Raw genomic sequence first — 22,422 nt, 5'->3', positions numbered from 1 at the left:
ATTTAGATGCCTGAAGAGCCAGGCTTCAAATGGAGGACAGTGAAACTTCAACATCACGTACGACGTTTTAATTTATTACTTTTTTGCTGCAAGCTCTATTCGATACATATTTTACAGACGGTGTGTACATATATTGCTGGACACACCTGCAAAATTTTATCATTGTACTACACACTGCTTAGGAGATAGGAAGTCGTAGACATTGAGATGCGTGAAAAACTTCCTTTTCGTTAAAATGGAGGTCCCGGCGGAGGTTCGAGTCCTCCCTCGGGCATGGGTGTGTGTGTGTTTGTCCTTAGGATAATTTAGGTTAAGTAGTGTGTAAGCTTAGGGACTGATGACCTTAGCAGTTACGTCCCATAAGATTTCACACACATTTGAACATTTGTTAAAATGGAGCGCAAATTACGTAGACTCTATTTATTCGGCGTTTCATAATGAGAGCACTTAGCGACTTCCAACAAACTTTACGCATAATTTAAAACCTTTGGAAACTTTGTCTCACTTACATGCTTGACTTCAAACATTTACCGCAGTAACTCGTTTGAAGAGTGATCGGTCTGAAACTGTTTTACACACGAGAGTTTGATTCCTTAAAGAACCGGGGCTGTCACGTAATAAGCGCGGAACAAAGCTGTGGCGCAACTGCTCTCAGAGAGGTTCACGGAGCAATCCGATGGAGGACTTTACCGCTGATTGCTGATTTCCAGTACCCTTATACGACTGTTTCCGGTGAAGCTGCCGGCGCACGGGATGAATCCAAACACCGCGCCGCAACATGCTGCACCAGGCCCACGACAGAGACCGGCGTACGCCACAGCACGTCACACTGGACGTCTTACGAGGGCCAACAGCCAGGGATGGGAGTTACTATTTGAGGCCACTTATTTTTTTTTTAAGATAAAGTAGCTGCACGTTTAAATAGACTCACGACCTCGATAAGGTATGACAAAGTTCAGGACATTATTGGGTGGTTTTGCATTGACATGCTGATCTCCCGCCCAACCCCAGACGTAGCCGAAGTTTCGCAATGTGCCGGGTGATCAAAAAGTCAGTATAAATTTGAAAAATTAATAAACCACGGAATAATGTAGATAGAGAGGTAGAAATTGACACACATGCTTGGAATGACATGGGGTTTTATTAGAATAAAAAAAATGTTCACGAAGTATCCGACAGATGGCGCTGGACAGCAAAACGTCAGTGACTGCCCATGACAATCGTGTATAAAGGCCCGTTGACAAATGCAGCTGGGCGAGAATGATTTCGACGTTCGAAGCCGCGGGTTGTTTAGACGATAGACCCCGTAGTGGCCGACCGAGCACAAGGTGTAATGCTGCTGAGACAGTTCAGGAAGAAATGGAGACTGTAGCGGGTTCGTCTATGCACGGGGAAGTCAGCGCTCGTGCAGTCGCACGTCGCACCGGCATTCCTCCATACTACTGTTTGGTTGGCACTTAGGCGTACCTGCTATCCGTACAAAATCCATCGGCATCATGAACTGTTACCTGGCGATTTAGTGAAGCGGAGGCCATTTGCGGTGTGGGCGTTTCAAAAGATGGCGGAAGATGACGATTGGTTGAGTAACGTGTTGTGGACCGACGAAGCTCATTTCACGCTCCGGGGGTCTGTCAACGCCCACAACTGCAGAATTTGGGCTACCGAAAATCCTAGAACGTCGTGGAAACTCCAATGCACGACGAGAATGTCACGATATGGCTCGGATTTACCACATCTACCGTTATCGGGCCTTTTTTCTTCGAGGAAATGCGTGATTCCGGTTTTGCAACTGCTACCGTGACGGGTGAGAGGTACGCCGATACGTTACAGAATCGCATCATCCCCAGCCTGGCTGATAAACACCTGCTGGAACGTACGATGTTTATGCAGGATGGCGCTCCACCCCATATTGCTAGACGCGTGAAAGACCTCTTGCGCGCGTCGTTTGGTGATGATCGTGTGCTCAGCCGCCACTTTCGTCATGCTTGGCCTCCCAGGTCCCCAGACCTCAGTCCGTGCGATTATTGGCTTTGGGGTTACCTGAAGTCGCAAGTGTATCGTGATCGGCCGACATCTCTAGGGATGCTGAAAGACAACATCCGACGCCAATGCCTCACCATAGCTCCGGACATGCTTTACAGTGCTGTTCACAACATTATTCCTCGACTACAGCTATTGTTGAGGAATGATGGTGGACATATTGAGCATTTGCTGTAAAGAACATCATCTTTGCTTTGCCTTACATCGTTATGCTAATTATTGCTATTCTGATCAGATGAAGCGCCATCTGTCAACATTTTTTTGAACTTTTGTATTTTTTTGGTTCTAATAAAACTCCACGTCATTCCAAGCATGTGTGTCAATTTGTACCCCTCTATCGACATTATTCCGTGATGTATTCAGTTTTCAAATTTATACTGATTTTTTGATCACCCGGTATATAGCTGGATGCAGCTGGAAAATTATATCTTTCTACTACACACTGCTCAGGAGATATGAAGTCATAGACATTGAGATGCGTGAAAAACTTCCTTTTCGTTAAAATGGAGCGCAAATTACGTACAGTCTATTTATTCGGCGTTTCATAATGAGAACACTCAACCAACGACTTCCAACAAAATTTAAAACCTTTTGGAAACTTTTTCCCACTCGCATGCTTGACATCAAACATTTACCGCAGTAACTCGTTTGAAGAGTGATCGGTCTGAAACTGTTTTACACACGAGAGTTTGATTCCTTAAAGAACCGGGGCTGTCACGTAATAAACGCTGAGCAAAGCTGTGGCGCAACTGCTCTCCGAGAGGTTGACGGAACAATTCGAAGGAGGAATTCACCGCTGATTTCCAGTACCCTTATACGACTGTTTCCGGTGAGGCTGTCGGCGCACGGGATGAATCCAAACATGCCGCACCAGGCCCACGAGTGAGACCGCCGTACTTCACAGCACGTCACACTGGACGTCATACGAGGGCCAACAGACAGGAAAGCGAGTTACTATTTGAGACCACTTTTTTAAAAAGATAAAGTAGCTGCAAAACACACTCACACCCTCTATAAGATATGACAAAGTTGAGGTCATTATTGGGTGCTTTTGCATTGACATGCTGATCTACCGCCCATTCCCGGACGTAGCCGAGCATTCGGAATGTGTCGGACAAGACGACTAGTGTGACGTCACAAGTTCGTTGCCGAGAGGGGGAGGGGGGCGGCGCGCGTGTCTCCCGTGCAAAGCGACTGCCGCATCGCGCAATGCCTGGGTGGCGGACGGCTGAACTCCGAAATGTAACTCGGACGATACAGCGTCGAGGGAAACGCTGTAGCACTGGCTGTGTGAACCGCTCGCTGCCCAGGAGCCGGTCTTTTGACGACGACTGCGCTTTCCGCCCAGCAGGCGGTGTTTTTTAAGTGCGGGCTTCGGCACTCGAGGAATCGGCGCCGGCCCAGCACTGCGCAGGCGGCGCGAAATGCGTCGTTATTTTTAGGAGCGGCCGTGTTTACGTGAAGGGGTCCAGCGGGGCAGCGGGGCAGAGCCGAGCTGAACAAAGGCAGCCAGGCGGGCGGAGCGCGGCTGCAGTTAACCACAGCACACTCACACACACACACACACACACACACACACACACAGTCTTCCTGTTTACCGCGGCACTCTTCCCAGCCCCAAGGCACGACGTACACACACTCCACTCTCCGTCTCCCAACCCAAGTGCTCCCTGCGTCACTACAGGGGCTGCACCACGGAATGAGACCGACATACTTCATAACACTAAAAGAGCCAAGCCGCCTTTTCAAAAATCTGGTACGTATAACCTGCGACAACTGCTCCTGCTACTACACAGGGCAAACAGGACGAAACTTTGAAATTCGATACACTGTGTTTAAAATCTTTTTAGGTAAATGGGGTTTACAACCCACCGAGCACAAAAGCCATTCAGTTACAAACGTCAAAACAAGTTTCTATATCCTACACATTACAGACAAAGGAATAATGGACCTTCTGCAAGAGAGATTTTCGCCCATAGTGAGGGAGCTCTACAGGTGAGAACTGTAGGGGAAGACTATGTGCGTTTCGCTACGCCATGCCTTTCGTCACCTCAGTGTAGACTTGGCGTAATTAACTTAAAAATTGGCTTTTACTTTAAACCGGATTGAACTTCTGACACTTCCTTCATAAAAATTTAACATATTTCTTGACAAAACTTAGGCGCAGATTTCAGTCACAGAGATTTCATATAAAATAATAAAAGTAATGATAGCCTAAGATTCCGGACGTCACATATTTTCATTCTTCACAACACTCACTCTTATTGATACGTCGAAAGTCAGGTATGTCGAAAATAACAGTTTCGCGTAACAAATTTCGTCAACACTAACTGACCCAAGTCCAAACGAGGCCACTGGCGTGGACGGCATTCCCTCAGAACTACTGATATCCTTAGGAGAGACAGCAATGACAAAAGCATTTTACCTGGTGTGCCACAGGCGAAATACCCTTAGACTTCAAAGAGAATGTAATAATTTCAATTGGAATGAAGGTAGTTGCTGATAAGTCTGAATATTACTCAGCATTCATCTACAAAGTACTAATAAGAATTGTTTACAGGAGAATGAAAAAAAGAAAAGAAAACGGCAAACTAACGTTGAAAGTGTTTGTAGAATTAGAGACAGATTTTTAAAGTGCTGTCTGCAATTAAGTCTTTGAAGTTCTGAAGGTACAAGTAGTAAAATACAGCGAGCAAAAACGTTATTTACTACTACAGGCGAAGGACATGAAAAGCAAGCAGTGGTTGAGAAGGGGTTGTGACAGGGTTGTAGCCTAGTCCCGACGCTATTGGTTACATCAATTGCGGGGCAGTGACCAAAATCAAGGAGCAATTTGGAAAGGTAATTAAAGTCCAGGGAGAAAAAATAAAATCTTTGTGACTAGCCGATGAAATTGTAATTCTGCAAAGGACTTGTAAGAGAAGTTGACTGGAATGGCTTGTATGTCGAAAATAAATTATATGATTAACATTAACAATGGTAAAAAATGAGTAATGGAATGCAGTGGAAGTAAATCAGGCGATATTAAGAGAATTAGATTAGGAAATGATACAGTACGAGGGGTATATCAGTTTTGGTAATCAGTCAGCAAAATAAGTGATGATTTCTGAAGCAGAGAGGGTACAAAATACAGGCTACTGATAGCAAGAAAAGCCTTTCTGAAAAAGAGGATTAGGAAGCCTTTTCTGAAGATATTTGTCTGGGTATAGACTTGTATGGAAGTGGTATGTGAACGTTAATCATTTCAGACCAGAAAAGAACAGAAGCTGTTGAAATGTGGTGCTACCGAAGATTGTCGAAGAGTAGGTAGCTATATCAATGTACTGAGGAGAAAAGAAATTTGTGGCAATAAAGGGGAAAAAGAAGGGAGGGTTGATAGGACATCTACTACAGCATCAAGCAGTCGTCAACTTAATAATGGGGGGAAGTGTAGGTACAAAAATTGTAGACAGAGGCGACGGGATGAATGTGGTAAGGAGCAGTTAAGGGATTGAAATGTATGTAGTCTGCAGAAGTTGTCCATGGATGAAAGGGCTTGCACAGGATACTAACTTCGAGAGTTGCGTCAAACCATTCTTCTGACTGAAGAGCACCACAACAACAACAACATCGCCAGCACAGCTATTACTGACACGATTGATCAATAAGCACAATCTAAGATATACAGCCACCATACTGACAGTTAGAACAACACTGGCGCTGCCAGCGGCGGTAATCAGCTTAAGTTTAACGTTTGTTTTTTGCTATTTTCCTTCTTGATTAATGAAATAGTCATTTTATTTTTGTCTTCAGAGCATTAGTAAATTATCGAGAGACATGAATTATCGTGAAATACATGTAGAAACAGCCGCACCTCACTGAGTGTCATAAGTTACAGTTTATTCATGAAAAAATACTTTCGAGTATGTGAATAATTGGAGCTTATATCGTTGAAATCAAGACAATATTAACTCGCATTTCATGAATGAGAAACATATATCTTTGTAGTTATCTACTCGCATTATGATAGCCACCTCGCTTGGACACCTAACAATTTTGTGTGGAATCTAGTGCACACATGCCAACTTTCAAAAACAAAAATCCAGAAGATCACAAATCGCAAAAATTACACGCGTGCATGCGTCGCAAGGTGTTCAAACATAGCGAGAAAAGACTATACAGAAAAAGATTACAAATAATATTAACACATGTAATGTACGCTACATTTTAAAATCACTATTTTCGAACTCTAAAGTTAGGTACTTACACAAGTTATTTGCTGATGAGTGTTCATTTGTTGTCACTTAACATTGGGAGCAGTTGACACACTGCACAAGAATGAGCTTTTCTGCACTTCATCTTGCAAGCCACAATGTGAACGACACTGTCAAAATTGCTCAACTGAACATTTATTTACACTTATTTACAAAATTTTCTCAAGTTCACAGAACACTGGCTATATTGCATCACAGGTTGCAGGGGAGAGATGAAGATGAGTAGCTTTCTTCGCTTTCTTCAGAAACTCTGAAGGAAAACTATTCATGTAACATGGGCCTCTGCCTCTTGTTTTCAAAGCAGAAATGAATCCCAGAGTTTCATTCGACATGGGAGACCTAAACTGATTGCAACTCTTCTTCACCAAGCTGAACACACGCTCACGCTCAGCACTGCTGTGCGGTAGAAAGCATTAGCCTGGGCAACCTGTCGTACACAGGAACACCACCAGATCCAAGAATGCTCATCAAGCGAGCCCATTTGGTATCATCTGTCAAGTTCTCGCTCTCAACAATAGCAAAGCAGGGCCACAAATTGGCTCGCACATTCATTGCTTCCTCAGCTGCCTTACTTCCCTTCCTTGGCAGCAATGATGGAAACCTTTCTACAAGAAATTCTATAGACGAAAATTTGGCATCATCAATTTTGGAAACTACCGCAACCTTTGCCTGTTTCAGTACTTTATCACTGAGAGGAAACTTGTTTATGATATAATCACATGCAGAGCATAAGTAAGCCCTGACAGGCAGATCATCACTGTCTCTCTGATTCTCAACAAGATGGTACTGAACTTTCTGTAACGGGGAACTCTCTATAACGTTACATTTAACGAACCTGGAAAGAAGCTGCTGTAACAGGTTCGTCATTAGTTCTAACAGTTTATGAATTTGAGAGGACGCACTCTGAAGTGCAGAACTGACATACTCAGATACAGGAATCACAGCACACAGGAAAGCATAGTATGCCTTCTTTCAGCCTGACGAGAGAAACGTTAACAGGTTCTCTTCACGGGTCTGAAGAACGTTATTATTCTTCAGCACAGTAGTGTCAGATTTTGTGGCATACGCAACCAATTCTGATGACTCGATAGCCTTCCTCTTTCCATGGTCTTTAGAACCACAATGCTCAGCTTTGGAATTTCTTAAGGCGTTCCTTCATCTTGCAACTCTTTTCTAAATAATAGAAATTGTCGACTAAAAGTTCACCAATTTTAACAGGCAAACTGCTTGCACCTTTCTCAGCAGCCAAGTTGATCAAATGACATGAGGAACCCAGCACAAACAAATACCGTTGTGCTTCCCTTAAAACAGCAGCAAACCCCATTTTTCTTTCCAATCATGACTGGAGCATTGTCTGAACAAGATGATACACAATTTTCAATTGGTATTTTGTAACACTCCAACTGTAAAATTAACAAATTACGAATATTATCTCCCGTTGAATCACCCACCAAGGCTGGGACAGACAGCACCGAAGTAACTATCTTTTCCAGCTTTTCCTCAAAACAGGTGACGACTAAGGGATAAAGTTTAGCATCACCGTCATTGCTCTCATCTGTAGCCAAAGTAAAACGTTCATATTGCACGCAACTAACAAGTTTATTTCTTTAATAGGTAGTCATTTCTTTCAAAATATGTGAATTCTTTGTACGACCATAACCGTATCTATTTGCGATTTCCGAACCAGAGAACATTTTCTTAGAAAGGCCACCAGCATGATCAGCAGCAGCTAATGGAGTATTACGTTCAGTTAAAAATGAAGTGAACGAACATTCTGTTCTTATTACATCAAGGTCAGCTCCTGGAGAGGTAAAAAGTGAGTCACTTTTCCTACTGCTATTCTTCATTTTCGTATTGGAGACGTGTTTAACGGATTTGATCATGTTTATTAATTTAGTTCTTCCTCCGTAAGCAATATTTATATCACACGAACACATGGAACAGAATGCGAATGTTTCACCTTTTCGCGATCGCATAATAGAGTTAAATTCAGCAGAATATGCATCCCTGAAAGTCTAATGATATAGTCTCTCAGTTTAACTCATCTCTAAATCGCGCAAAAATTCATCACACAATTGAGCGAATACCAGAACCACAGCAAATACCGCATAAAACCAACCATAAACAAAGGTTTCCCGCTAACACGCAGTCGAAGCACAACACGCGACACTAAATCGGACATTAATTCGTCATACAATTGCACGAATACCAGAAAATACAGCAAACACCGCATAAAAGCAAGCATAAACAAAGCTTTCGCGCTAACGAACAATCGATACACAAAGCGTATGCTACGAGAATCTGTGTGGTGTGACTATCGATAGAACGTTCGATGGACTTTTGCCGGTGGTGATTCAGAGTCAATAACAAAAGCGCAGCTATATTCTGCGAGAAGGGATTATCGATAATATTATCGGTCGACTTTCAGTCGAACTTCAGACACTCGCATTTCAGAATAGCAGTTATTATCGAAAGTCAAAACGGAAATGCGATATGCATGCAGAGGGCTAACAAGCATGGGAGTTGAAAATCTGGAAAAAAGCAATGTTCATACGGAAAACCGGAAGGCTACTCAAAAATCCGGAAATCTTCCGGAAAAACTGGAAAACCTGACAGGTATCCTGATGATTTGCACATTATTACACTTTACTCGACTTCCCAATGCACGAATATTTTTGTAAATTCAAAACCAAAGCTTTGAAAATTCTTTCCGTTTATGACTTAGATGTAGCTACAATAAAAAGATCGGTTTTTTCTTTGTTGGATAACAGTTTTAGTACTTTTGGTGTTTTATTATCACGCCGTTGCGGTTTTCCCTTCATTTACGATTGTGGTGGCTTAGTTCGTACGTTACAAAACGTATGCACTGCATTCCATGCATATTTTATGCGTCCCAAATTCAGTGGAAGTGTAGTGAACGAAACTTGGCGTTGCTCAGCAGAGATACAAAATCTATGTGCAAAAGATCAGATTTAATGCTATTTACTATTTTTTGTTGTTAAAATAAAACAACATTCTTCAATAAATAGCTGTAGGACACAAGTGAATCGTAAACAAAAAGTGTTCTTGTTTTGTAAATAAAACTGCCTTTTCCTGCTGCTAGTTATTTTATTTAACCCACACGCGTTTTGCCTTTTCCTGTTCGAAGGCATCATCAGTGGGATCTATAACGTTACAGTTTTGTTAGTTATAGATTATCAAACAGTTCACTTCGCGACTTTTTGTAAAAAAAGTAATTACTTACGATTTGCTGATATTAGTTTCCTCACATCTGGTCTGGAGGTCGCACTACCACTTTTATCACTGCCATATAATCACATCTTTGTGTTCTCGCCTTCCACCCACTGTTCACCATGTTTCTCACTCTTTTTTGTGGTGGACTATTGTTATTTTGTACCGAGCGAGGTGGTGCAGTGGTTAGCACACTGGACTCGCATTCGGGAGGACGACGGTTCAATCCCGTCTCCAGCCATCCTGATTTAGGTTTCCCGTGATTTCCCTAAATCGTTTCAGGCAAATGCCGGGATGGTTCCTTTGAAAGGGCACGGCCGATTTCCTTCCCCATCCTTCCCTAACCCGAGCTTGCGCTCCGTCTCTAATGACCTCGTTGTCGACGGGACGTTAAACACTAACATCCTCCTCCTCCTCCTCCTCCTCCTTGTTCTTTTGTGACTCGATGCAACTATTTCGTCGTACACTTCTTTTCACAGCGTAAATATTGCGACTCCATTACGTGTTTCATCTTCTTTGGTATGTTTACCTATAACTGACAAAACTGTATCGTTATAGAAGCCATTGATGATGTCTTAGGAGAAGGCGAAACGCGTGTGGGATAAATAAAGTAACTAGCACCAGGAAAAGGCAGTTTTTCTTACAAAACAAGTATTTATATGTTTGCTGCGGAGGATGGCCACACAAACAAACTTGTTAAAAACTGTTCTGTAGTATACACTTACATACGTCCCGGCTCCCAGGATAAAGAAACCCAAATGTGATGTCATTTGACTGTTATTGTCGACTTTTATGGTACAACATACGCCCTCCATTGTAAGAACTATGTTTCAGATCAATGTAAACGATACTAGTGGCGCTCATCCGATATCGCATTGAGGAGAGTTCTTTGCTGGGCGCTTGGAGCGCTGCTGTCGCAAACAAAAGTATGCACGTGTGCCACGACTGTGCTTAAAAGGCCGGTATTACACTATCAAATTTCTTTGTCAAAGATTTGATCAAAGATGTGATCAAATATATTTGACAAAAACTTTGACGTAGCGCTTCTAGGGGTATTACACTGTCATCATATTTTTCGTCAAAGTTCAAGATGACTGACAACAACAACTTGTTATTAATCGCAGCAGTTGCATGTACCACAATTGCACTGTGTGCACATATGGAAGAGAAGCGGGAGGAAAAAAAGGAAACACACCTGGGTGAAGCCGTGGGTTTTACGACGACACGATAAAAGCATTCAACAAAACTTGTTACGTGAGCTTATAGTGGAGGACGTTAAGTCGTACATCAATTACTTAAGAATGGATGAGCATACATTTCTGTATGTGCTCAATGAAGTGTATCCTCATATCACAAAGCACAATATTCACTTTAGAACTGCTACATCTGCAGAAGACAGGCTCACTGTAACACTCCGATTCCTTGCTACAGGAGAGGGTTAGGGTAGGTTAGGTTAGGTTAGGTTAGGTTAGGAAGGTTAGTTCTCCAATCTTCTTAATCTATTTTTGTATTCAACGTGACTCACGTTGTAAAGCGCCTCATCAGCTTCATACATCTCTATTAATTTTGTAGTTGTCGGCACACACCAATTTATTTCCCGGCAATGTTTATAAAAACACTACAGACGACAGAATGCTGCAGCGATGCTAGCGCTCCATGTGGGAACATGTCACATTGCAGTGAACAGAAGACAAGCGACTTGTTTGATCAAATCTACAGCGAGCCCTAGATTTGATCAAATATTGGACGACATTTGACGAAGTTCCCTATTACACCATCAAATATCTTTGAGAAAGATATTGGACAAAGATATTTGACAAAGAAATTTGATAGTGTAATACCGGCCTAAAATCATAGCACCACCACATCCGAAAATTTTGCCGTTTCTTCTACGACAAACTGAAGCAGCAGGTTATACAGTTGGCTTTCCTTTGCGGCGTGTCCGCCAAAGCTTTGCAGCACGGAGCCTCGTCGTCTCGGTACTCCCTGAGGTGGGGGACCTGCCAAACCGTGCTAGTTTGGCGTGGATAGATGGTTTGTGGAGAGACGAGTGTGCTGCGCCTGCAAGCCGCACACCTGTGGCAGTGGCGGCGCTGGTGTGGCGTGTCGTGGCAACAGCGCAGCCCGCCGCCCAGCCACGAGGAGAGCCAGTGTGGCGTTCCCTGTGGCCTGCGCTGCGCTGTACTGTGCTGTGCTGTGCCCCTGAGCATCGCAGGTGCGCCCCTCCCCCTCCTCATGCCTCTGCCACGGCCGCACCCGCCTGCGGTGACGAGTAGCGACCGGAAACTCAACTGACAGCGCTGTTTCTGCAACAGCCGCCACACCTTGTGGCTTCGCGTACCCCATTCCGTCGCTATACTCTTTCCCCTGTTGCTGATTACTTCCGTTGTTACTACTCACGCCTGGGCATGCTGGACCCTGCGATGTACAGTGTGGACAATTTTCAGCGCTTTGTTCTACCTTTTCTCTGTAGCCGCATTACTTTCCTTCCCACAGGCTGGCCTCTTTTCCACTCGTCAGACCAAGCTGTTCCAGCCTTCCTGCGTTTTTCTGTCGAGTCGCGAATTTTCTGGCTGTCTTCTACTCTCGTCTATCAGGCTGTGTTAGTCCTGCTTCTTTCAGGTCTTCTGAAACTACACCGATCCATTCTACTTTTTTAAATTTATAGTTAACCGCTAGATTCGTAGAATTTCACAACCTATCTAGTTAAGCTTTTTGTTGGTTCAATTTTTTTAATGCGCTCATAGAAATTTAACCTGCAGTTATTTATCCGAATACTTGTTTGTATACTTTTCAATTTCTGTATTTACCCGTAGACTATACGTCCCTTTATCAGTATAATTTCGACTTTAATTTTAATGACTACTTTTAGTTATGCCTTTTTGGATTTCTTCAGTGTCTCTTTTTAAAATGAGTGTTCACCCGCACAGAGGCACTCTGGTTTGGTGATTGTGTTCTATTCCCTGGTGTACTTCCAAATGTATTTTTTGTTATGCGAGGGACGTTCTGTAAGTAACGCAACGCTCTTTTTTCTCGGCCAATTTCGGTTGAAAAAAAATGTGGAATCTGTTGAGGGACATCACGTAATATTCCCGCTTCAGCCCCTATAGTTTCATGAAGCTCCGATAATGGCTGCGCTATACGTAGTCTTCAAAACGGCGTCTCTAAAGTTGCGTTCCAAGCAGACAGCTGTCACTGAGTTTCTTTTTCGGCGGAAAACCAGAGCATCGCAGTTATTGATAGACACTTGCAGAGTGTATATCGAGACCTTGGAGTCAACAAAAGCACGGCGAGTCTTTGAGTGTTGGCGTCTGTCATCATCGCAACAAGGTCGCGCAAACCTGACCGATCTGCAGCGTGCTGGCCGGCCGCACACAGCTGTAGTGACTGCTGCAATACTGGAACGTGCCGACTCTCTCATTCGAGGTGACGGACGGATCACAGTGAAACGCCTCGCTACTCAGGTGGACGCTCTGTTGCTAGTGCTGAACACTCGTCCACCAGTTGGCGTTCTCAGAGGCGTCTGTCCGCTCGGTTCCTCGACGCCTGACAGGAAAGCATAAAGAGCATCCACAAAAACCATTTGTTCCATTACTTACTACCTCGTATGACGTTAAGAAGAATTCCACTGACAGCTCTCATAATTGTTGTTTTATTAAGACACGGCCGGTTCTGCAGCCCAAAGCTGCACCGATGCAGGCAAATCTTAAGACAAGGGTTTATAACTACGTGATCCACCTATCAGAAAAATTTAACGAAATTAATTAATCATGTTAGCGCCATCCTTTATTCGTCAATGTAATTAGACAATATTTACCGAATAATATCTCTGGGTACGCCTATGGCCTTTTAACATTTTTGTACCTGATGACGAGGCTTTAGACCGCTCGCTAAACCGGTTAAGTGTTAACAAACAACAATTTTAACAGGTGTTAGAGGAATCATCCCCTTCAAAAGCTGCCGATGCCCAGAATATATATATATATATATATATATATATATATATATATATATATATATATATATATATATATTTCAGATGTCTCTTGCAAACCGGAAAGCCGTTTCAATTTTCTGACAGCAAATTTTGTAACCAGTCTTTTCCATGTCAGTTTCGTCGGTGGTTTCGTCTAAATACTTGTACTGAGAGACTGCCGATTTTTCCCATTTTTACTTTTTTACAATTTTGGGAGCCGTTTTGTTACTGGACGTAGATCGCCTACAACAAGTAAGCAGTCTATGCTAACACACGGTGTTCCTAATTTTACTTGTTCGTCAGTTTTTAGTTCTGATTTTACTTCTCACCATGTTTGGATGCCTTGTTCTAAAGCACAGTTAAAATGTAATGCAGACAGTCAGTCACATTGTCTCAGCCCTGTTTTAATTTCAAAATGTTGAAAAGTTTCTCCCTTGTATCTCACCTTACATTTTATATCGTTTTGTCTTCGACTAAACTTTGCATTGGTTTTGGGGTTGCAGACATAGTTCTTTCACAATTTGGAGGAGAAACTGTCTGTCCACAGTCACCAGCCTTCTTCAAATCTACAAACGTACAAATTACTTTCTTAGTGTAAATATTTTGATGCCTGAGAATTGCTTTCAGAACTAAGATTTCATGCGGAACCTGCCTGACACTCGCAAATTTTGCATTCAAATTGTTGCTGAGCTCGGTCCAGCAGACACTGAGAGAGAACTTTGTGAGAGACAAGGAGAAGATAACTCCCTTCACAAGTATTGTAATCCGTTCTGTCTCCCTATTGCATCGGGATTTTTCACATCGACAAACATTCCAGATGTGAAACAAGTGACAAGTCTTCCGCTTTTCCTGTCTCATAACTAAATAATGGTACGTTGAAACTGGCCTCCCCCATTGCAGGGCCGTCAGGAAGAGCATGGAATGTTTGTACAAGTGTTGCAGGGCAGTTTGTCCTGTGAAATAACTGTTAAGGAAAAAAATCGATACTTTGCGCCGCTTCCAAGTTAATTAGTACTGCCGGCCGAAGTGGCCGTGCGGTTAAAGGCGCTGCAGTCTGGAACCGCAAGACCGCTACGGTCGCAGGTTCGAATCCTGCCTCGGGCATGGATGTTTGTGATGTCCTTAGGTTAGTTAGGTTTAACTAGTTCTAAGTTCTAGGGGACTAATGACCTCAGCAGTTGAGTCCCATAGTGCTCAGAGCCATTTGAACCATTTTTAATTAGTACTGAATTAGCGAATCAGGACGTTGTGCGCGCAACTTCTAGCGGCCCGCCAGATACAGTGTCGCGAAACGTATTCATCGTTTGGTTTCTTAAAACCAACAAGAGAGCTGTACAAAAACTGGACAGGGGACGGTAGTAAGGACCGAAGCCAAGCCAAAGGCTGGGCAGTCTGGTGCTCTGTCGTCTACGCTCTAACAACAACTGCCACTAATAGTTGAGTTTGCGCGTGCAACGAGCTGAGTGGCTAACTTCAGTGGTACTTAATTCGGAAACATGCCACGTATCGAATTTTTCTTTCTTAACAGCACGAAAAGGCCTTACAACTTTACTTTCATACGGAATGTTATGAGAAGGCTTGTGTAGATGGCACACGTGGGTCGCGTAGCGAAGTACTACAAGTTACATCCCATACACTGACTTTCACTTTAACTCGTATGAAATGTTGATTCGTCGATAAAAACTACGTGAGTATGCATTGTCTCATCTTTCTCAATGCGAGGTAACATTTTTTGCTCAAAATGCATTAGTCCCTCCTTATCTGCGTCTGTGAGGGCGTGTAACAACGCCAGTCTGCATGCCTCCAAGGTGAAATCTTTTTCTCTCTCCCGAGAACTGAGTGAGGATCTGCGAGCTCTCTCGGAGCACGATGCCTTGATCTCCTGGGATTGCGGAAAAAGTCTCTCCCAGCTGGTCGGCGACTGCCTCATAAACTCGTCGACGGCCTGAAGATTTATTATGATTAATGCTACAACCAGTTTGAACGAAATTCTGATACCAATTTTGCTACAACGTAACACCTTAACCACATCAATTTGATATTTCTGTCGTACCTAATGGCGGAATTCGGTACTGCAACTGGAAGTGTTTTTCTACAAGATGGCACCTTAACCACATGTCTGTCTCAGTAAAATTCTGTGTCTAAGTGAAATTGTAAGGTCCTTTTAGAATCAGCCTATATACTCGTATTTCTATAAACAGCAGAGGATAAAAAAACTGATTTGATTTGTATAATGCAACAGTACGATGTCAAATGTTCTGCTGATGAGAAAGACAGAATAAGTTGTCGTTCTAATCTTTTATAGGTTAATCATTTCGAAACATAGACTAATTTGTATAATGTACATGAACGACTAAAACAGAGCCGGCCGCTGTGGCCGAGCGGTCCTAGGCGCTTCACTCCAGAACCGTGCGACTGCTACGGTCGCAAGTTGGAATCCTGCCTCGGGCATGGATGTGTGTGATGTCCTTAGTTTAGTTAGATTTAAGTAGTTCTAAGTTCTAGGGGACTTATGACCACAGCAGTTGAGTCCCATAGTGCTCAGAGCCATTTTAACCATCTAGGGGACTGATGCCCTCAGATGTTAAGTCCCACAGTGCTCAGAGCCATTTGAACAAAAACAGAGAATAGAAATGAGTTAAAACTACGCGCATTGTATGTCCGTGCACATACATACATTTCCACTCGTGCGGGGGGCCCAGGATATATCCGACCTCATAGTGAGGCAAAAGTTCAGCGGAAGCTAGCACCTGAGCTGCGCTAACTCGCCATCGCAGCCAGATGCGAACTGTAGCAGCGGTGACGTGGACGTGACGGCAGCGCGAGCCATTCGTCTATTTCGCGATACGAAAGTGGATGTCTGTCGCGACCGCCATTCTGTTCTTTATGAATATTTCTCGTATGAAGCTCACATGGCCGTTTCTAATTTTATCGGTCCGTCATGGAGACTTTCGGCGATGATTTCAATATAAAGGAGTGGTGCGTCTTTAAAGCTTCCATCAAAGTTAATCTCAAAGCAGTACTTTTCCACAAAGGGAATTTCCTCCTGTTTCGTGTGCTCACGAAATTAATCTGAAGGCCAGATATGATAATTCTAAACTGCTACTCACATTTATCCAATATGAGAAATACAAATGGCGTTTGTGTACACCTCGAGATGAAGAATGTGGCGAGTGTGGTCAACGCTCCTCTTGTTGGCCCCAAAAATGTGTATCTTCTTCCGCTGGATATTAAGCTGAGTGTCATGAAAAATTTTGTTAATGCCATGGAGCAAAATTCACGTGCATTCCTGTATTTACGAGAGAAGTTTCCGAGGGTCAGCGAAACAAAAATAATGGAAGGAACATTTGTAGGACCGCAAATTAGGGAATTGATATCTGAGGAACATTTCCTTGATTACGTAACAACCTAGTACACGCCAAAAATGTATCCGTAAAACTAGCGCAGTGCCGAAAAAATGGCATGGCTCTCTTTCGCAAATGTCTGCACGAACGTTTTAGGCAACCAGAGAACGGGGTAAACGTCGGCACAGTTAGAGACGGACATGGAGAGCGGTTCCACAAGGACATTTCTCAAGTGGGAATGTGTTACCGAGGGAGACTGTTGTCCAGCTACTTCTGATCCTTACGATGCGGACTTCCTATAGCAGAGAATCAGCCGGCCGAAGTGGCCGTGTGGTTAAAGGCGCTGCAGTCTGGAACCGCAAGACCGCTACGGTCGCAGGTTCGAATCCTGCCTCGGGCATGGATGTTTGTGATGTCCTTAGGTTAGTTAGGTTTAACTAGTTCTAAGTTCTAGGGGACTAATGACCTCAGCAGTTGAGTCCCATAGTGCTCAGAGCCATTTGAACCATTTGACCCACTTCCTATAGCAGAGAATCGCAGGAAAACAGGAAGGAAACATTTGCGCGTATGGTTCTTTCATTTACTCTTACGTTACTGTACCAGCTGGAAATCTAATTTGCACGAACGTTTCGTAAACACGACATAAAAGCACTATTCCATTTCTTTGTTAAATATGTAGTCACGTTCTGGGTGCTTATCGTGCATTATGTGTGTTTTCCAACATGCCCCTGAAATTCAGAAGGGCAAAGGCATTAGCCTAAACGTCAACGCACAGTAAAAGTGCGCTCTGATGTCTGACAACCAGGACCAAGATTCACTGACGTATGCACGGTTTCAAACGAATCACGCGTCGCCCGCGAGCGTGAGATATGCTCTCTGTTTCTTCTACTGCTTGTACATTAATAAGCAGTGACAGGAGAACTTGGCGGAAATGTCGTAAAACGAAACGATAAAAAAAGAAATACACACAAATAATGGCTTCTTGTATGATGACTGCTGCTAACAGATCATCAGAGAAACTTCATGAACAATTTGCTCAGAAATTGCAGCCGTATATCATTAACAGTTTACGCCAACGGAAACAATAAATTTGCTGAGGTGTATACGCGTGACCATCAGTTAGCTTGTTCCCGTCTTATGATGCCGTGTCGCTGAAAAGTATGTTTTCGGAAACACGATTTAATCATTTAATAAGTCAGCCTACATGTGACTGTACTTTCCCGCTACAGAGCTGTGGAAGCTGCCATGTGTTTGATGTTAACTGACCTGTGTGAAGGGTCAACTGCTCGCAAACAGAGATAGCGCTGGAAACAACGTCAAGGAAAACAAAACATCTGGCTCGCAAATACGGCTTAAAGCAAGTTGCGATTGCTTAACTTCATTTCGAAATACTCTGAACGAACCGAGCGAGGTGGCGCAGTGGTTAGCACACTGGACTCGCATTCGAGAGGACGACGGTTCAATCCCACGTCCGACCATCCTGATTTAGGTTATCCGTGATTTCCTTAAATCGCTCCAGGCAAATGCCGGCACGGTTCCTTTGAAAGGGCACAGCCGACGTCCTCCCCCCACAATCCGATGAGACCGATGACCTCGCTGTTTGGTCTCTTCCCCCAAAGAACCCAACCCAATTGTAAACGAGGTATGTTACTACAGCACCCTTCATTAGAACTGCTCAGTCAAAACAGCAAAAATTATTAGACAAGAGTGGAATACACGTTTGTAAACGTACCGATGATTAACAGTTTAAGCTTCCGCACAATAATTGGACGACTGCTCATATTCGTAACGTTCTGCAGCGTGTCCGCTGTGTATGCTTCCGTAGTTAGAACTACTTAGTAGCACAATGGACTCTTACACCTCTCACAGCGATCAGAAAAAAAATCTTCCAGCAATATCATCCCGAAACCCTATACATCAAGTTGCATTAGCTTCCGATACCCCACGCCTCTGTTATCCAGAAAGATAACCAGCGTATCGGTGTAAGCAACAGTGTTAGGTGCTTACATGTATCGCTTTCTCTGATGTGAACTGATATATAACTGACCAGCATACACCCATGTTTAGGTACAAACTGAGTTAATATTCCATAAATTGACTCTTCCTACGCCATTATGGCGTGTCGTGGTAGACGATCCACCACACATGTAAGTAACTAACCAACCAGCCAACCGACCGCCGACTGAATGATACAGACCAACAGCGGATACTCTGTAACAGACTGGAACACATTATAGTACTGTACACCTGGTTCGTGGTTCACAATAGCAGAGCGGCTGGGGCCCGAGCAATGGAAGGATTCGTGTCGGCTGGTCGTTGGGTTCGCCTTGATGCAAAAACTCTCGTTTTAATTGTTTTCTTTCCCAAAATAGTTTCAGCGACAACATCGCCACAATCAGCGGGTTTCCGTTACTCTCAAACGCGCAGAGTTAGTATCGTTACAAACGTTATTACATGTGTACTTTTTGGTTCCAAATGTTGTATTCTGGGAATAGTTTCATAATCCCTTATTTACTTTAAGTCCCAGCGCGGTTTCTACATTCGTTGCCGTTATTTCCGGCAATTTTCTACATTTTGTTGCCTTGTCTTTGGTATTAAAGCATGTCATCAGCAACTGTATGAATGGTTGTTATTAACAAATATGAGAAAGAGAACGTCAGCGGATGTACTACTGGGAACTGCGCTAGTTTTGTGGATACATTTTTGGCGTGTACTAGGTTGTTACGTAATCCATCACGTACTCACGTTAGTTGGTCGGCTTGCAGTTGCTTTCCAACAAAGAGAAACATAGCTTTTGCACCTGTCGCAGTTCGAAACGTTATGACATCTTGTTGTTGCGTGTGTCGCGAGAATGATCGCATATTGTGAGAAGGTTTTGAAAATTATAGCTGGGGTTCTGACGACTTCTGTTGCTATTTATATCTCTGCGAGTGATGGCGGAGTGATTACGTGTGTGTGTGTTTCGTTCCTGTTCTGTGCCTTGGTATCAGTTCTCTTAGAGCCGTTAAGAGTGTGTTGTTGCAACACGTTGTGTTTTTATTTATTACGTTTTTGCCCTCGGCTCTAGCCTGTAGCCTGTAATAAATTTAGAATTTCCATTGTGAAACGCGAAAACCAGGAGACATAATAGCGAAAATTAAGAACATCAACATTCCCTTAACAGGAAAACTGTTATCTTTTGACATTACACCCATGTTCACATCTACGCTCACAGAAGAAACTATAAACAGTACAGAACTGCAGCTGAAAAGCAAGAAATTCCTAGACCCATAAATAAATGAAATCTCATTCATCCTTAGGCTAATCACAGAACATAATGACTTAATTTTGAACAACAGCTTCTACTTGCAACAATAGAGAGTCATCCATAAGCCTACATTTTCGTGGACCATGCAGAGAACGTAAATATTCAACAACACTGTAAAACGAGAAGGGTACAAAAATAATACACTGATACCGATATCTGGATGACATAATCCGTCTCATGGATGAGACACAAAATAGCATCGAAGAGCTGTACACTAATATCAACACCGTACACCCACAAATCTGCTTCGCAATGGAAACTGAAGAAGAAAAGAGACTAAATTTCTGGATATCACAACTAAAAGACACAACAACCAAAATGAATTTTCCATCTACAGAAAACCCACATCCACAAACACTGTTATCCACACCTCTTCCAATCACTCGAGAGCTCATAAACATTCCAGTTTAACACACATGCTTCACAGGATAAACAGAATATCTCTTAAACTAGAAAACTACGCACACGAATTAAATATACTCAAACAAAGTGCTGTCGAAAATGAACACGAAACAAAGACGATAAACAAGCTCAACAATAAGGAAAAAGTGAAAGTTAATGATAGAGGCCGGCCGGGATGGCCGAGCGGTTCTAGGCGTTACAGTCTGGAACCGCGCGACCGCTACGGTCGCAAGTTCGAATCCTGCCTCGGGCATGGATGTGTGTGATGTCCTTAGGTTAGTTAGGTTTAAGTAGTTCTAAGTTCTAGGGGACTGATGACCTCAGATGTTAAATCCCATAGTGCTCAGAGCCATTTGAACCATTTTTTTTAATGATAGTGGCCACCTGCTCGAGAGCACAACCAAAGGGTCTAAAGACACAGAGGCAGAACGCAGAGGCAGAACACACAGCAAATCACTCCTCATCTACAAAAAGAAACAGTCTGTACACACTAACATACAATAATGAAATAACACATAGAATTGGAAACATGTTGAAAAAGTTAAGAATCCCAGTAACATTCACAACAAACGACACAGTTCAATTAAGGCCACGATGAGACAAAAGAACCTCAGGCAAGTTCAGCAATGTAAGAATACACCACCTCACGTGTAACTCCTGTCAAGCCCAACACACAGAAAAAATAAGCAGAAACTTCCGAACAAGCCACACAGAATACATGAGAGCTCTGAAGAATTGGTGCACACATTCAACTTTCGCAGATCACTTACTAAAAAAAAACCACCACACCACTAATATTGAAACTGGTCTAGACAGCCTGAAACACAACATCAATTTATACCGAAAACTAACAATAGAGGGAATTATTACATACAAAAGGCTAGAGCGGAAGGCACAAACGTAATAAATGAAAACACAGCACTTTGCGTCAGCACACTCTTTACAGCTCTAAATGCCCCCGTAAACGAGCAAACTCGTATGTCAAACGCACCCTTGTCTAGCCGTACAAGTACTAACGAAGTTTGCCAGTTTAACCTCACTTTGGAGAAGACGTTGTTCGTGTTAGTGAGTATTTTGACAGTAGTGAAATGGCCACAAATGCAGATAAACCAGTCTTGGCATTCTCTCTGGCACTGTGTTTAGGGACGAAGAACGAGAAAACGAGACACTGATACAGGGAATGGCTTAAAACGAGAGACAGATGTAGTCATGCAAACCTGCTAAAGGAAATGTTACTCTCAGAACCCGTTGATTACATCAACTTTCTTCGAATGGGCAATGAAATCTTTAAAAACTTTTTAAGGCTCTCATAAAAGAGGAAACTTCTCTGTAAAATTGGCTGCGGATGGGTCAAACAAACCGTACACGTAGGCCACCAAGAAAGTTTATCAGTTTAACCTTACTTTTGAAGCAGACGCTTTTCGTGATTGATGTTCTTTGGCACGAATGGCTACAAAAGCACATAAACCATTTCTAACTTTGACTCTGTCACTGCGTTTAAAGAAGAACAAGAATAAGAAAAGAGGACGCCTGGCCAGGGAATTGTTTGAAATCGGAGAAATATGCACACGAAAATCTGTTAATGATGTTACACTCAGAATCTAATCATGACATCAACTTCCCGCAGATGGACAGTGAAACGTTTGTTTGTAACTTGATTAGAGTTACTTCGCCCTCACTTAAAAAAAAAAAAAAAAAAAAAAAACGCAACATTGGGTAATTTTATTCTCTTCTTCTTGGTCGTGTAATGACAGTTCATTGAAATACTGCACCGTGGGAATATATAGCTCACATCGTTTGTGAAAGAAACTGAGAACTTCGATTTCTTTTATTTCATGTCATGCATAAAATATTTTGTTCATGACCTGT

At 42.9% G+C, this 22,422-nt stretch overlaps 1 protein-coding gene and 1 non-coding gene across 2 annotated transcripts in view; one reads left to right on the top strand and one right to left on the bottom strand.

The window, feature by feature from the left end:
* The window catches only part of LOC124612497 (unc-112-related protein-like), a 617,439-nt gene that overhangs the window by 587,594 nt on the left and 7,423 nt on the right, over nucleotides 1-22,422 (bottom strand). The gene's annotated exons all lie outside the window — the stretch shown is intronic.
* Nucleotides 9,693-9,765, top strand: Trnaa-cgc. The gene has a single exon. It is a non-coding gene; the product is annotated as a tRNA-Ala (tRNA).

Source organism: Schistocerca americana, chromosome 4 (assembly GCF_021461395.2).
Source record: "Schistocerca americana isolate TAMUIC-IGC-003095 chromosome 4, iqSchAmer2.1, whole genome shotgun sequence".
Classification (NCBI taxonomy): domain Eukaryota; kingdom Metazoa; phylum Arthropoda; class Insecta; order Orthoptera; family Acrididae; genus Schistocerca; species Schistocerca americana.
The sequence above is the reverse complement of the archived record's forward strand: the minus strand, read 5'-3'. Positions and strand labels throughout refer to the sequence as shown.